We start from the raw sequence: 14506 nt of genomic DNA, 5'->3' as shown, positions 1-14506 counted from the left end.
GTATGTATAGATAAGAAAGAAGAACTTGGGGAAATGTACTCAAATTACACATCCCTCCCATTTCTCCCCTTCTTCTGGTCCTCTGCCCATACCCTCCAAATGAAAACTGTTAATTTATGCAATCCTTACCCCTCTTTTCCCACCCATAATTCTATAGGTTTCGTGGTTGTCATACTGAATTTTGATGTTCTCTCAATGGACACATTCATGTGGGCTAGTACTTGGGGCAAACTTTAGGAATGGTGGATGCAGGCAGTGGAGTTAAACTTTAGGGTCCACCACATAGTCAAGAAGTGTATTAGATAATATCTGTAGGTAGTTATAGAGTTGAAACTTACTATTCCATGGGAGCACTAGCTTTTCAGATGTGCAGTGAGGCTGGCTGTACTGGTTTGTCAATTTTGTTAGCTTAGGATGCACTGTACTGTAGGCAGGGCAGCTGCTAACAAGAGAACTTCCCTTGACGTTTAGCCTGGTAGCTGAGGCTTCATACCTGCTAGTGAATCTCTCTGTTGCTGAAAGATTGTTTCCCTGGAACATACGCATTATCTTCCTCTAAATTTCCTATCATTATACTTGGGCCACCTGTTGTGATACTCAGTACCTACTTAGGCTTGGACTCTTGCCATCCCACTTCTTTAAGCTATAGCTGTCGCTGTACAACACCTTTAACTTCCAGACCAAATTGTCTTCCAGAGGGATCCCTGCATGGCTCAGTGGTTTAGCACCTGCCTTTGGCCCAGAGCGTGATCCTGGAGTCCCAGGATGGGGTCCCACATCAGGCTCCCTGCATGGAGCCTGCTTCTCTCTCTGCCTGTGTCTCTGCCTCTCTCTGTGTGTGTCTCTCATGAATAAATAAATAAAATCTTTTAAACAATTGTCTTCCAGAATCTAAAGAAGGGCCTCGTGCTTATTTTGCTTCATTAATCCAGCATATTTTCAGGTCTTGGTCCCATCTAGCTTATTTTGTCTTGCAATAAAGCAAGCCATACCCAGCTCTATTCTTAGCTAGAATAGAAGTGTTCATAAACATGGGAAGCTGAAACTATAGTTCCATTATGTAAGTTCAGATGCACTTATAATTGGGTTATGTTTATTTGTTCATATATCTTTCATTCTAGGCAGTGAAGTCTGTAAAGAGAGGTATTCTGTGTCTATAGGATTTGGATATGGAGTAGGCCCTCTATGAATGTTAGTTGAAATGAAAATGAAAAGTGTAACTGTGCACATGCCTTCTTAGTGACTTGTGAGTCTCCTCAGAACATCCCCAGTGGTGCTGCCACTGACCTGAGAGGACCATAAAACTTTTTGGGAGGAACAAAAGTTCCTTGAGGGTAAATGAGGAATGGATGGAAATTTGCATCCATGGGATGCTTCCTCCAAATTCTTTCCTGTTAGATGTAAGCTCCTCCTGAGGATTTTTGAGAAGTGACAACTGTGGACAAGCTAATTTTATTTAAAAAATTAGACAATAGTCATTTTTAGAAAATACCCACCAGTGATTTTTAAGTTCCAACAATTTGGCCAGGTAGAAATACATTGTTTGTGGGCACTTGTGTTGTGAGGTGACCATCAGCAGAAGATAGCATGGGGATATGGAGTAGAGATCACTCCAAACAACCTCATTTCATCATTCTTTTTAAGTTTTCAACAGGCTTCTTACTATTCCTGTAGATCAAGGAAATGTTGAGCACAGTGAATGTGAATTTGGCATCTGGCAAAGTCCTTCATGATATTTTCATGGAAATGGTAGAGAGAACGGGGCTAAATGAGAAAATTATTAGGTCAATTTCTAATTGATTGAGTGGCCATACCCCCAAATAAGCTGCTTAAATTACCAATATTATCACCATTTACAGATGAAGAAATAAATTCAGGGAAGTAAAGTGACACTCATGGTCACATAACCAGAATCAGGCTTTTTTCAAAGCATTTTGTATAAATCCAAGGGATTACTACTGACATAGGGTTTTCCTTATTGGACATGATACAAAGTAATCAAAATTTGACTCCTTTCCTCACTTTTGCCTCCTGATGAAATCTGTGACCACCCAGGGCCTGTCTACCTATGAAGATCAATTTGAAAGAGAAAATAGAAGAAAGAAGGAAAACTGAGAAGCTCTTATATAATTGGATTACAAAAAGATTCTAAATGCTAACACTGGGTATGAAGAAGATGAAACTAAGTGGCTGGATAACTGCCTATCAACAGATGCTTTAAGATGATTTAGTTCTGCCTCAATTCACATTAAAATAGCAACAGAACATGTGAAATTGGTGGAGCATCTCATTGGGTAAAATAATCTTTGGATGAACAAATTAACAACATAACCTATATTGCAAGAGTTTTCTTCCCAAGGACCATGTTACCCCAATATTGTGTGACATGCTAAGTGTAAAAAAGAGGGTGAAGACTTCGCTGTGGGGTGTGTGTGTGTGTGTGTGTGTGTGTGTGTGTATGACAGAGATAAAGCATGCATGCATTTGTGTTTATATATTTAATCATATGTGTGGACCCAGGTCTACACTGTACGCATTTAAGGTATCACTAGTATATATCCTTATGCAACACTACACAAATAATCTAGGAATCATTTCCCTTTCTCTTTTTTGGCCTCATGAAGAAGAGCATGTTTGCCTACAAAGATGAGTTCAAAGTAGAAACTGAGAAAAAAAAGATAAAGAAAATCAAAGGCTGTTAGATGAATAAATTATAGAAATATTCTAGATGATAATACTGGGATATAAAGAATGTGAAACTAAGTGGCACATGAGGGGAAAAAAAAACAAATGTCATTTTTGTTCTGGCTTTGTTGGTACTTATGTAAATCTTCCATCACTAGCCCCTTAGATAGGCTTGGCTCTTGATGGTTTGCAAAATCTTTTTACACATGTCGTGTTATGGGATTTACAATGTATATTAGGCAAAAATCAGAGATTAAAAAATACTGCCAACATTTAGGTTGGTTCCATTTTACAAAAAAGCAAACTGAGAAGCAAAGAGTAGTAGAGTTTTGCCCAAAATCACACATGCTGGAAGGTTTTTTTCTGCCTTCCCTCTCTGCATTACTTTTGTTTTCATTTCTTTACCTTCCAACTCCTCCATTGGCCATTTGTCTTCCTTACATCTTATTCCCCATCTGATTTGGAAAAATCCAAAGCAGAAAATAGATGTGTAAGCTGATATGACAAAGCAATTTATATTTCCAAACTTTAATCCTGTGTGGAAAAGAATAGGGATATATGACTAATGTGAGTGCAGGGAATGGGGAATGCAAGAGGTGAGGTTTAGGCTAGGGTTGAGATCAGTAAGAGAGAAGATCAGGACAAGAATAGAACTTCAATCTGACCATAATTCCCAAGTGAAGTTTCATAAGAGAGCATCAGCCCTACTAATCTCTCTTTTAAAAAAAACCTCTTTTATGGAGGTATGATCGGCATACAAAAATCGGTATGTATTTAATATAAACAGCTTGATGAGTTTGGAGATAATTTTACACCCTTAAAACCATCACCACAATTGATATTATACACATATCTATCACCTCCAAAAGTTTCCTCCTACCTTCCTTATTAATTATGATTATTTGTGTGTGTGATAAGAACACTTAACATAAAATCTACCCTAGTAGCAAGTTTTTTTTAAAAGATTTTATTTATTTATTCATGAGACACAGAGAGAGAGAGAGAAAAAGAGAGGCAGAGACACAGGCAGAGGTAGAAGCAGGCTCCATGCAAGGAGCCCGTGGTGGGACTCGATCCCGGGTCTTCAGGATCACACCTGGGCTAAAGGCGGCACCAAACCACTGAGCCACCCGGGCTGCCCTACTCTAGTAGCAAGTTTTAAAGTATACAATATGGTACTATTTACTATAGGCACTGTGATGTAGAGTATATCTCTAGGACTTATTCATCTTGCATAATTGAAACTTTGTTCCCTTTGACCAACATCTCTTATTTCCCCCTACCTCCCACCCCCTGGCAGCCACGATTCTACCTTCTGCTTCTATGAGTTTTACTATTTCAGATTCCTCATTATAAGTGGTATCATGTAGTATTTGTCTTTCTGTGCCTGGCTTATTTCACTTAGCATAATGCTCTCCAGGTCCATCTATATTGCTACAAATGGCAGGATTTCCTGCCGATATATTGCTATATTGCTATAAATGGCAGGATTTTTGGATATATATATTGCATTTTCTTGATCTTTTCATCCATTGGTGAACATTTAGGTTGGTTCCATGTCTTGGCTATTGTTAATAATGCTTCAATGAACATGTAAGTACAGTTTTCTCTTCAAGATCCTAATTATAATTCCTTTGAGTGTACAACCAGAAATGAGACTGCTGGATCTTATGTCTACGAGTCTTTTGACAGGCTGGTTACCAAAGCATACAGATACCTGCTCTCAATAAGTAACACAAACCATCACATTAACAATTGTTTAGTAGTGTCCTGATCAAAATCTCATGTAAAATAAATTCTGTAAGTTCCTTCACTTCAGGTTTCAGTAGACCACACTGGATCTACAGAATGGATTTCCTAACCCCAAACTCTTACAGTACAACTGGAGGCCATCTTCGGTTTGGCAGAGAACATCTTCCTGAAAACAAGCATACCTTCACACTGTGCAGAGAAACCTGGTGCCAGCATACCTCCAAATAGCTTTTGTAATGTAAACTCAAGTCTGGGAAGAAGACAGATGAAAAGCAGTTGGGATTTCCAGACTGGAAGAGGTGGGCATTTTGGCTCTCTGAAATGCCACTGCCTACGCAACAACAAAAAATAGAAAACGAGGACCAAGGAAGGAAGAAATATGCTACCAAAGGGGTTGATATTATGCTGTGATTTAAATTCAGATTGGATTTTGAGTTTCTTGACAGCCATGACAAAAATGAAAAATGACCTGAACCACCCTTCCTGTCCCTGATAATGTGACTAGGGCTGAAGTTACCCAAACAGTTATTATATCACTTCTTTGAAATGTTAAAAAAAATCAAAGACTTTTCTTTTGCTGTTTATTGTATCTACCTCTGATTTAACCTCTAATCTCCTGTCATCTTTTTGTGAATATTTTTCTTCTATTAAAAATAGGTAACTAGGATTTTGATGGACCAAATGCTTTTAAAAAATACATTGATATGGCTAATTTAATTCATCTATCTCTGTCATTCATTGGGGTGGAATTTATTTATAGAAACAGTAAGATAAGGTTGTTTTTGTATCAGTGATTTACTCGTGTAGATATGAAAAAAAACAACATGCATGTTACTTGCAGGGCAATTCTACCCTAAGGGACTAATTCTTGTAAGGCTTATTAGTCTGATGATATTTCTCCATGTTGGCAACTCTAACAGCTATGCTATTTGTAATCTCTGTGTACCCTTTGCTATGTAAAGGCTAACGCTCCAGAAACTGTACATTTCACTCTGTTCTCTCTGCAGTTTGAATAAGCTGCCAACAAGTGGAAGGTGTGTTTTGGTTATGGTATCATGTCATGAAGAGCTCAGCATGATAAACAGAATTAAAGAGAATTATCATGATTTTTCACTAATTTACATTTTTTCCATAGAGAGAGAACACTTTGCTAAATCAACTGTGCATAAATAGTAACTAGTATTGGCATAAATATTAAATATAAACAGGATATAATTTAAAGCAAGATTTAGAGAACTACAAACACCTGGGTACAATTAGGCCTCTTACTCATCTTTGTTACAAATTGTAATTTTTTTACTTGTTTTGCATCAGGTTTTAGTGAGAAAAATATTTAACTCTCTTTTACCTAAGGGCAGCGTGTGAAAAGGCTCTGCCCTTGTATTCAGCATTCTGACTGTTGGAGTGAAAGTTATAGCATTCTTCTGGGGTCAGAGATGGCCCCCTGCAATTGAGTGGAACATTAAGATAATTCTCCTTGATTCTGTGAATATATCATAGACTGCTATTGAATTAATTCCTCCAAGTTTTCCTCTTTACAGAGATCTTCTTCCTTATAGGCTGCTGTGCAAAAATTAGCATAGAAATTCCATAGTCGAGCAGCCCCGGTGGCCCAGTGGTTTAGCGCCCCCTTGGGACTGGAGCGTGATCCTGGGGCCCCGGAATAGAGTCCCGCATGGGTCTCCCTGCATGGAGCCTGCTTCTCCCTCTGCCTGTGTCTGCCTCTCTCTCTCTCTATCATGAATAAATAAATAAAAAATCTTTAAAAAAAAGAAATTCCATAGTCATTGTGGAGTGTCCTATAGCTTAGGCCTTTTTTTTCAAAGATATTATTTATTTATACATGAGAGACGCAGAGAGAGAGAGAGAATGAGAGAGAAAGAGGCAGAGACCCAGGCAGAGGGAGAAGCAGGCTCCACACAGGAAGCCCGATGTGGGACTCGATCCCGGGACTCCAGGATCACACCCCGGGGCAAAGGCAGGCGCTGAACCGCTGAGCCACCCAGGGATCCCCTAGCTCAGGCCTTTTACTACACTTTAATCCTGTACACTTTCATCTAGTGTTACGGATTTAAATATTGCCTCTGTGTATGCATGCAATTTATAACTCTATTCCAACTGCTTACCTGATTTTTTTCCACCTAAATGTATCATAAGTATTTCAAACATTATATCCCTATTTGAACTCTTGATTACCACCATCTCAATCCTCCCCAGTAAGTGGTACCACTATCAACCCAATTGTTTAAGATTTCATTTATTTATTCATGAGAGACACACAGAGAGAAGCAGACACACAGTCAGAGGGAGAAGCTGGCTCCATGCAGGGAGCCGGATGCGGGACCCCATCCCGGGTCTCCAGGATCAGGCCCTGGACCGGAGGTGGCATTAAAGCGCTGAGCCACCCGGTCTGCCCTCAACCCAATTGTTTAAACCCCAAACCTAGGAATCATCCTTGATCCCTGCCTTTTCCTCATCATCCACAGAAAATGTGTCTTAATCTATCTCTAAAATATATCTTTAGTGCACCTACTTCTCTTGGTATCCAATGCTGCCACCCTGGTCCCAGCCACCATATGTGTTACTTGGACCATGGCAACAGCTTCTGGCTGGAGCTCATGTCTCCTCCCTTGCTCCCTTAAATTCCATTCTTCATAGGCAGCCAGAATTATCCCTTAAAAAATAAACCAGTCCATTTATATCCTCTTATGAAACCATTTAAAGGTTTTCCATAACATTTAGTATAAAATTCCATCTTCTTTCCATGACCTATAAGGTTTACCTGGTCTAGTTCCTGCCTAACTTGCCACCCGTCTCCTTCATGGAACTGCCGCCTATCTGGATCTTTGTTGTTTGTTACACAAAGTTCATTCTAGTCTCAAGACTACATTGCAATTGCTATTCTCTTTGCCTGAAACTCTTCCCCAGACTCTTTGAGTGCCTGTCTCCTTGCTACGCTTCAGATTTTGGCTCAGATATCTGTTCTTAGAGTAGTCTTCCTTGACAGCTCTAAAATAGCCTCACACCCTTCACTCTATCACATCCTCCAGTTTTCTTTCTTTCATATCAACTATCACAACTTTTATTTACTTTGTCTTATCACAAATCTTATTTACTTATTTCTGGTATGTCTATCCATTATTAGAATGTAAGCTCCTGGAGGACAAGGATCTTGTCTATATCGACAGGTCTGTATTCCAGAATCTTAAGCTCTACCAAGAACTCATACATACTTAATAAATATGAAACATGCAAATTAAGAATAAAGGAATGCAAAATGTCTATCACCAGTAGTATGAATACAAGATTCTTTTTTAAAGATCAATATAGGAGTATTATGGCCTTTCAAAAGAGTAAAATTTCTTTATCTCTTCAAGCATTTCTTTGGGATACATATAATTAAAATATGCTGAGTAAGATATTTTCTGTTGTATCTGTGGCTGAAGGACCAACTCTGCCAAAAATAGCTTCTGAGCAACCCTATGATCTAAATAGGGCCACATTGCCCTCTTTGCATACATTCCATAGGACTAAGAAATCATTTGCATATATAAGCAGAAAGGGAGACCCAGAGGAGGGAGGGGTAGTTGGCAGAGGGGACCTCTTTCTCACTGCAAATTCTCCTGGGAAAGCCTAGCTGGCACCTGCTTAGGAGGGAAGGCTCTGAGATTAAAATTTGCAATTGACTGAATTAGCCTGCAATGGAATTTTTCCTGCTGCAAGTGACCTAAATGCTGTGAGAACTGCCTGAGATGTCATTAGGAAACAAGGACATAGTTGAAAGCAGTGATGAGGCTGGGAGGGGCATGGTGGTGATAGCATGGACTTCTTGTTTATTATAACTCATTACTTTCTGACTTATCATTAAAGACATTATAATAACAAAGCTCACATTTCCTTGATCAGCACTAAAATGATAAAGACTACATGGTTTTTACTACATGGTTTCTTTAAAAATATCTATGTCTATTCCCCATCCATCTTCCTTCTGGTAGCTATAAGTTTCTTAAATAAGTGATGGGGATTAAGGAGTACACTTATGATGAGCACTGGGTAATGTCAGGAAGTATCGAGTCACAATATTGCACACCTGAAACTAATATTACGTTGTATGTTTACTAATGAATTTAAACAAGAACTTAAAACATACCCATGCCCTTTATATATTTTGGATACTAACCCTTAATCAGATATGTCATTTGCAAAGATCTTCTCCTATTCCAGAGGTTGCCTTTTAGTTTTGTTGATTGTTTACTTTGCTATGCTGAAGCTTTTTATCTTGATGGAGTTAAAGGAGAATATTTTCTTTTTGTCACTGCTTCTAGTGACTATTGATTGTCCTGAATACAACTGACATTATGCTGAAATGAATTAGATACAGACTTGCTCAAATGGCATGCATTTCAGTTAATTATGAAAGTTTGAGAGTTGACAAGTTTAACAAATTTGATGTTTAACAAGTTCTGTTAGCCCTTTTCATAAATATATTGATTTCTGAAAAATATTTTTAGTAACTATATTTAGTTTTAAAAAATACATATTGATCAGAAGTGCAAATTAAAACTCTACTTATTAAATTAATAGTACTTATGATAATTAAAAATGGATTCACCTCTCAAACGAATGGATTCATCTCTCCACAAGTCTTTTTTTTTAAGATTTTATTTATCCAAGTTTATTTTTGCTTTTGTTTCCCTTGCCTCAGGAGATGTATCTAGTAAGAAGTTGCTATGGCCAATGTCAAAGATTTTAGGTTTCTTGTCTCACATTTAGGTTTTTCATTCATTTTGAATTTATTTTTGTGTCTGATGTAAGAAAGAGGTCCAGTTCCATTCTTTTGCATGTGGCTGTCCAGTTTTCACAAGACCATTTGTTGAAAAGACTATCTTTTTTTCCCCATTGGATATTCTTCCCTGCTTTGTTGAAAATTAGCTGACCATATAGTTGTGGGTTCATTTCTGGGTTTCCTATTCTGTTCCATTGATGTATGTGTCTATTTTTGTACCAGTGCCATACTGTCTTGATCACTATAGCTCTGCGATATAACTTGAAGTCCAGAATTGTGATGCCCCACTTTTGCTTTTCTTTTTTTTCTTTTTGTTTATTTATGATAGTCACAGAGAGAGAGAGAGGCAGAGACATAGGCAGAGGGAGAAGCAGGCTCCATGCACCGGGAGCCCGATGTGGGATTCGATCCCGGGTCTCCAGGATCGCGCCCTGGGCCAAAGGGAGGCGCCAAACCGCTGCGCCACCCAGGGATCCCTGCTTTTCTTTTTTTTAAGATTGCTTTGGCTATTCAGGGTCTTTTATGGCTCCATACAAATTTTAGCTAGCTCTGTGAAAAATGCTGGTGGTATTTTGATAGTTTTCAGAGTACAGGTCTTTTACCTCTTTGTCAGGTTTATTCTTAGGTATCTTATGGCTTTTGGTGTGATTGTAAATGGGATTGATTCCCTGATTTCTCTCTCTGCTGCTTCTTTATTGGTGTATGAAAATGCAACAGATTTCTGTATGTTGATTTTGTGTCCTGAGGTTTTACTGATAAGGCATTAATGTCCAAAATATATAAAAACTTATTAAAGTCAACATTCAAGAAAACATATAATCCAGTTAAAAAATGGGCTGAAAACATGAATAGATATTTTTCCAAAGAAGACATACAGACAGCCAAGAGACACATGAAAAGATGTTAAACATCACTTATCATCAGGGAAAAACAAATCAAAACTACAATGAGCTATCATTCATTTTACACCATTCAGAATGGCTAAGATTATCAACTCAGGAAACAACAGGTGTTGGCAAGGATGCGGAGAAAAAGTGACCCTCTTACACTGTTGGTGGGAATGCAAACTGGTGCAGCCACTCTGGGAAACAGTATGGAGCTTTCTCAGAAACTTAAAAATAGAATTACCCTATGATCAAGCAAATTCACTACTAGGTATTTACTCAAAGAATACAAAAATGCAAAAAAAAAAAAGAATACAAAGATGCTAATTTGAAGGGATAAATGCACCCCCGTGTTTATAGCAGCATGATCAACAATAGCCAAATTATGGAAAGAGACCAAATGTCTATTGACTGATGAATCAATAAATAAGTGGTATATACATACAATGGAATATTACTCAGCTACAAAAAGAATGAAATCTTGCCATTTGCAATGACATGGATGGAGCTAGAGAGTATTATGCTAAGCAAAATAAATCAGTCAGAGAAAGACAAATACCATATGATTTCATTATGTGGAATTTAAGAAACAACAAAAAGTGAGTAAAGGGGAAAAAAGGCCAGCCAAGAAACAAACTTTTAACTATGGAGAGCAAATTGATGGTTACCAGAGGGGAGGTGTGCAGGGGGATGGGTTAAATAGGTGATAGGTATTAAGGAGTGCACTTGTGATGAGCACTGAGTGTTGTATGGAAGTGTTGGATCACTAAATTCTATACCTGAAACTAATATCACACTGTATGTTGACTAACTAGAATTTAAATGAAAACTTGGAAGAAAAAAAGGTATTATGCTGAGTGAAGTAAGTCAATCGGAGAAGGACAAACAGTGTATGTTCTCATTCATTTGGGGAATATGAATAATAGTGAAGGGGAATATAAGGGAAGGGAGAAGAAATGTGTGGGAGATATCAGAAAGGGAGACAGAACATAAAGACTTCTAACTCTGGGAAATGAACTAGGGGTGGTGGAAGGGGAGGAGGGCAGGGGGTGGGGGTGAATGGGTGGCGGACACGGAGGGGGACACTTGACGGGATGAGCACTGGGTGTTATTCTGTATGTTGGTAAATTGAACACCAATAAAAATTAATTTATAAAAAAAATAAAATGTAAAAAAAATATTTATAGTGCAGTCTAAAAAAAAAGAAAAAAGAAAAAAGATGCTAAAAATTGATGCCAAGTTACAAAATGAATATAAGAATATAACTAGAATGAATATAGAATAAAACTAGACAAAAGGTATAGGTTAGGTAAAAATGGAGGTTGAGTAGATGTCCTTTTTTTAATCCAAAAGTCCTTAATACACTAGAAAGATAGCTCAGTGGCTAGACAAAGTTAAGATTTACTTTTGGCACAGAGTCTGATGTGAGTTGAGTTGTGCTCATAGGTCTTGTTCCCTCTGGAACATGTGGCCTTCTATATTACCAAGGCAGAAGAAGAGACAACTTTGAACCCTTATGTTAGCCCTACTTGAGCCATAAAATCTAAAGTTTTTTCCTAGGGCAGCCCCAGTGGCCCAGCGGTTTAGCGCTGCCTTCAGCCTGGGGTGTGATCCTGGAAACCAGGGATTGAGTCCCACGTCAGGCTCCCTGCATGGAGCCTGCTTCTCCCTCTGCCTGTGTCTCTGCCTCTCTCTCTCTGTGTGTGTGTCTGTCATGAATAAATAAATAAAATCTTAAAAAAAGTTTTTTCCTAAAAATAAAAAAGTGAAATTTGTTAAGTGTGATTTTAAAAGTAAGAAAAACACAGATGATATTGGAAATGATAAATGAGGCATAACCCAGAAGATGTTTTATTGAATAATACTATAGTAAACATCTGCTAGGAATTTTGTAAATTTTTTCAAGAAGGGATAGAAAACCTAAATAGAAATAATTCCTTAATTACTGATAGAATTTCTGAATTAATCTTATATAAGAATAACTAATAGCTATAGATAAATTGGAAACATAAGCAAAAGTTTATCCCTAAAAATAATAATAGGTCCAAGTAATTTTATAGGTAACTTATATCAAATCTTTAAGAAACAGATAATCTCTATGTTATATAAAGAGTTCTAGAGGATAGAGAAATATGGAATGCCATCCAACTTATTTTCCAAAGCTGTCACAATAATGACACAAAAACTAATCAAGGATAACACAAAAAAGGAACTGTAGGCTAATTTTATGTATAATAATAGCATAATCTCATTGAGTACATACTATCATGCCAGACTTAGTTCAAAGTCTTTTAAGCACTATGCTGTCTCCCAAAATAATGGAGAAATTCCACTTCCAGTAATGGTGGAATAGGTTGTTCCATATTAACCCTCCCATTAAGGATAATTACCACTGAGAATGGCTTGAGAAGCTGAACAAAATATTTTAAAACACTTCGTAAATTCATCAGGGAACTGCTAAGAAAAGATTTCCAGGGCCAACATCCCAGAGAAAATGGAAGTCAATAAGAGGCGTCTGGCATTTGGTGGGGCTTCACCATTCTAGGAAATAGCTGATTCTGAAAACCTGTGTATAAGAGACTAAGAAGTTGGCCTGAGCTTTTGCCAGACTCGTGGAAATCAATAAATCAAGAGTTTAATAGATATGTGTAAGAACTGATTTAAGTATAGCTGAAGAGAAAACTAGTGAACAGGAAGAGAATTGTAAAGAACAATTTTTAGACTAAAGGACAAAGGGACAAAATGATAGAAAATACAGAAATGAAGGTTAGAAAGTATGGCAGAGTGTGAAAAATATCTAATGTATCTGGGATTGGAATTTCAGAAGGAGGGAAAAGAGAGAAGCAATGTTTGATGAGATAATAGCTGAGATTTTCTAAAATTGATGCAACATGTTAAGCCAAAGATTTAGGAGTTTCTCCCACACACATCATAGTTAAGCTTCTGAAAACCAAAGACAAAGCAAAAATCTTAAAAGCAGCCAGAAGAAGAAAAGATATATTCTCTTCAAAGGAGAAACTGTAATGATAATGACTTTTCGTAAAAATAACAGAAGCCAGAAGCAAACAAAATGACATACTGAAAGTAATTAAATAAAATAACTGCCAATTTGGAGCTCTGTATTCATGAGGTTATCTTTTGTAAATAAAGGCAAAACAAAGACTTTCAAATAAAAAATGATTTAGAGAATTCATCACCAACAGGCTGACACTAAAGGAAAAACCTTAAAGAGCATTCTTCAGGCAGCAGGAACATTATCCCAAGAGGAAGCCAATAGATTTACAGAGCAATGGAAAAGTAATTATTACTATATAGAAAAATCTAAATAAATGTTGATTATGTTAAACAGAAACCATGTCATATAAATATAAATATTACATGTATACCTCACCATAAATAGCTCAAGTGACAGGAGAGAGTTAATGAGATTAAAGTGTTTTAAGGCCCCATATAGCCCTGTACTACTTCATAATTCACTCTGAAAATTCAGCCATACATGTTGCATTCCCTAAATTAATTACTAAAAGAATAAGCAGATAAAAACATCTAAGTACATATAGAACATGTATATGGTTAACATGCTTGGCCAATTGACATTTAACAATGGTGGAATGTACTTTTTTTCAACTGCATATGGAATATCTACCAAAATTGAGCATATATTGGACCATAAATTAAGTTTCAAAGAATTCAAATCATGCAGAATAAATTGTCTAACCATAGTAGAATTGAGCTAGAAATCGATAACAAAAAGATAACTGGAAAATCCCCACATATTTGGGAATTCAGCGACATATTGCTAAATAACCAATGGATCAGAAATGGAATCATAGTGGAAATTAACAAATACTTAGGCAAAGAAAATGAAATATAAAACTGTAATGGAAAGGAAAAAGGCGAACTGTCATTATGTACATTTCTAATTATAAAATCCAAGAAAATCAACCTGAAGACTATTGGAACTAATAAGCACTGAAAGAAATGACTTATGACCACATAAAACTCAATAGCTTTTTTATATGCTAGCAAGAGCTAATTGGAAGATATCATGGTAAAAATATTCCACATCACAATAGCAAGAAATCCTATCAATACCTATCAATCCTATCAATATCAATTAGAAAGAAATCTAATAAGAAACATTATACCTTACTGATAATGGATAGAAAGACATGAATAAATGGAAAAGCATACCTGGAGCCTGAATGGGATGTAGTGTAGAGTTCAGAATACTGACTCTGGCTCCAGGAATCTGGAGCTTATACTGCTCAAGTTCAAATCCTGGATCTGTGACTTCCTAGCAGTCAGGCCTTAGCCAAGTTACTTAACCTCTTTTTGCCTTAGTTTCCTTTACCTGTAAAGGAGTGATAATCATGATAGTTTGTACCTTATATAGGAA

Source organism: Nyctereutes procyonoides, unplaced genomic scaffold (assembly GCF_905146905.1).
Source record: "Nyctereutes procyonoides isolate TBG_1078 unplaced genomic scaffold, NYPRO_anot_genome, whole genome shotgun sequence".
NCBI lineage: Eukaryota > Metazoa > Chordata > Mammalia > Carnivora > Canidae > Nyctereutes > Nyctereutes procyonoides.
The sequence above is the reverse complement of the archived record's forward strand: the minus strand, read 5'-3'. Positions refer to the sequence as shown.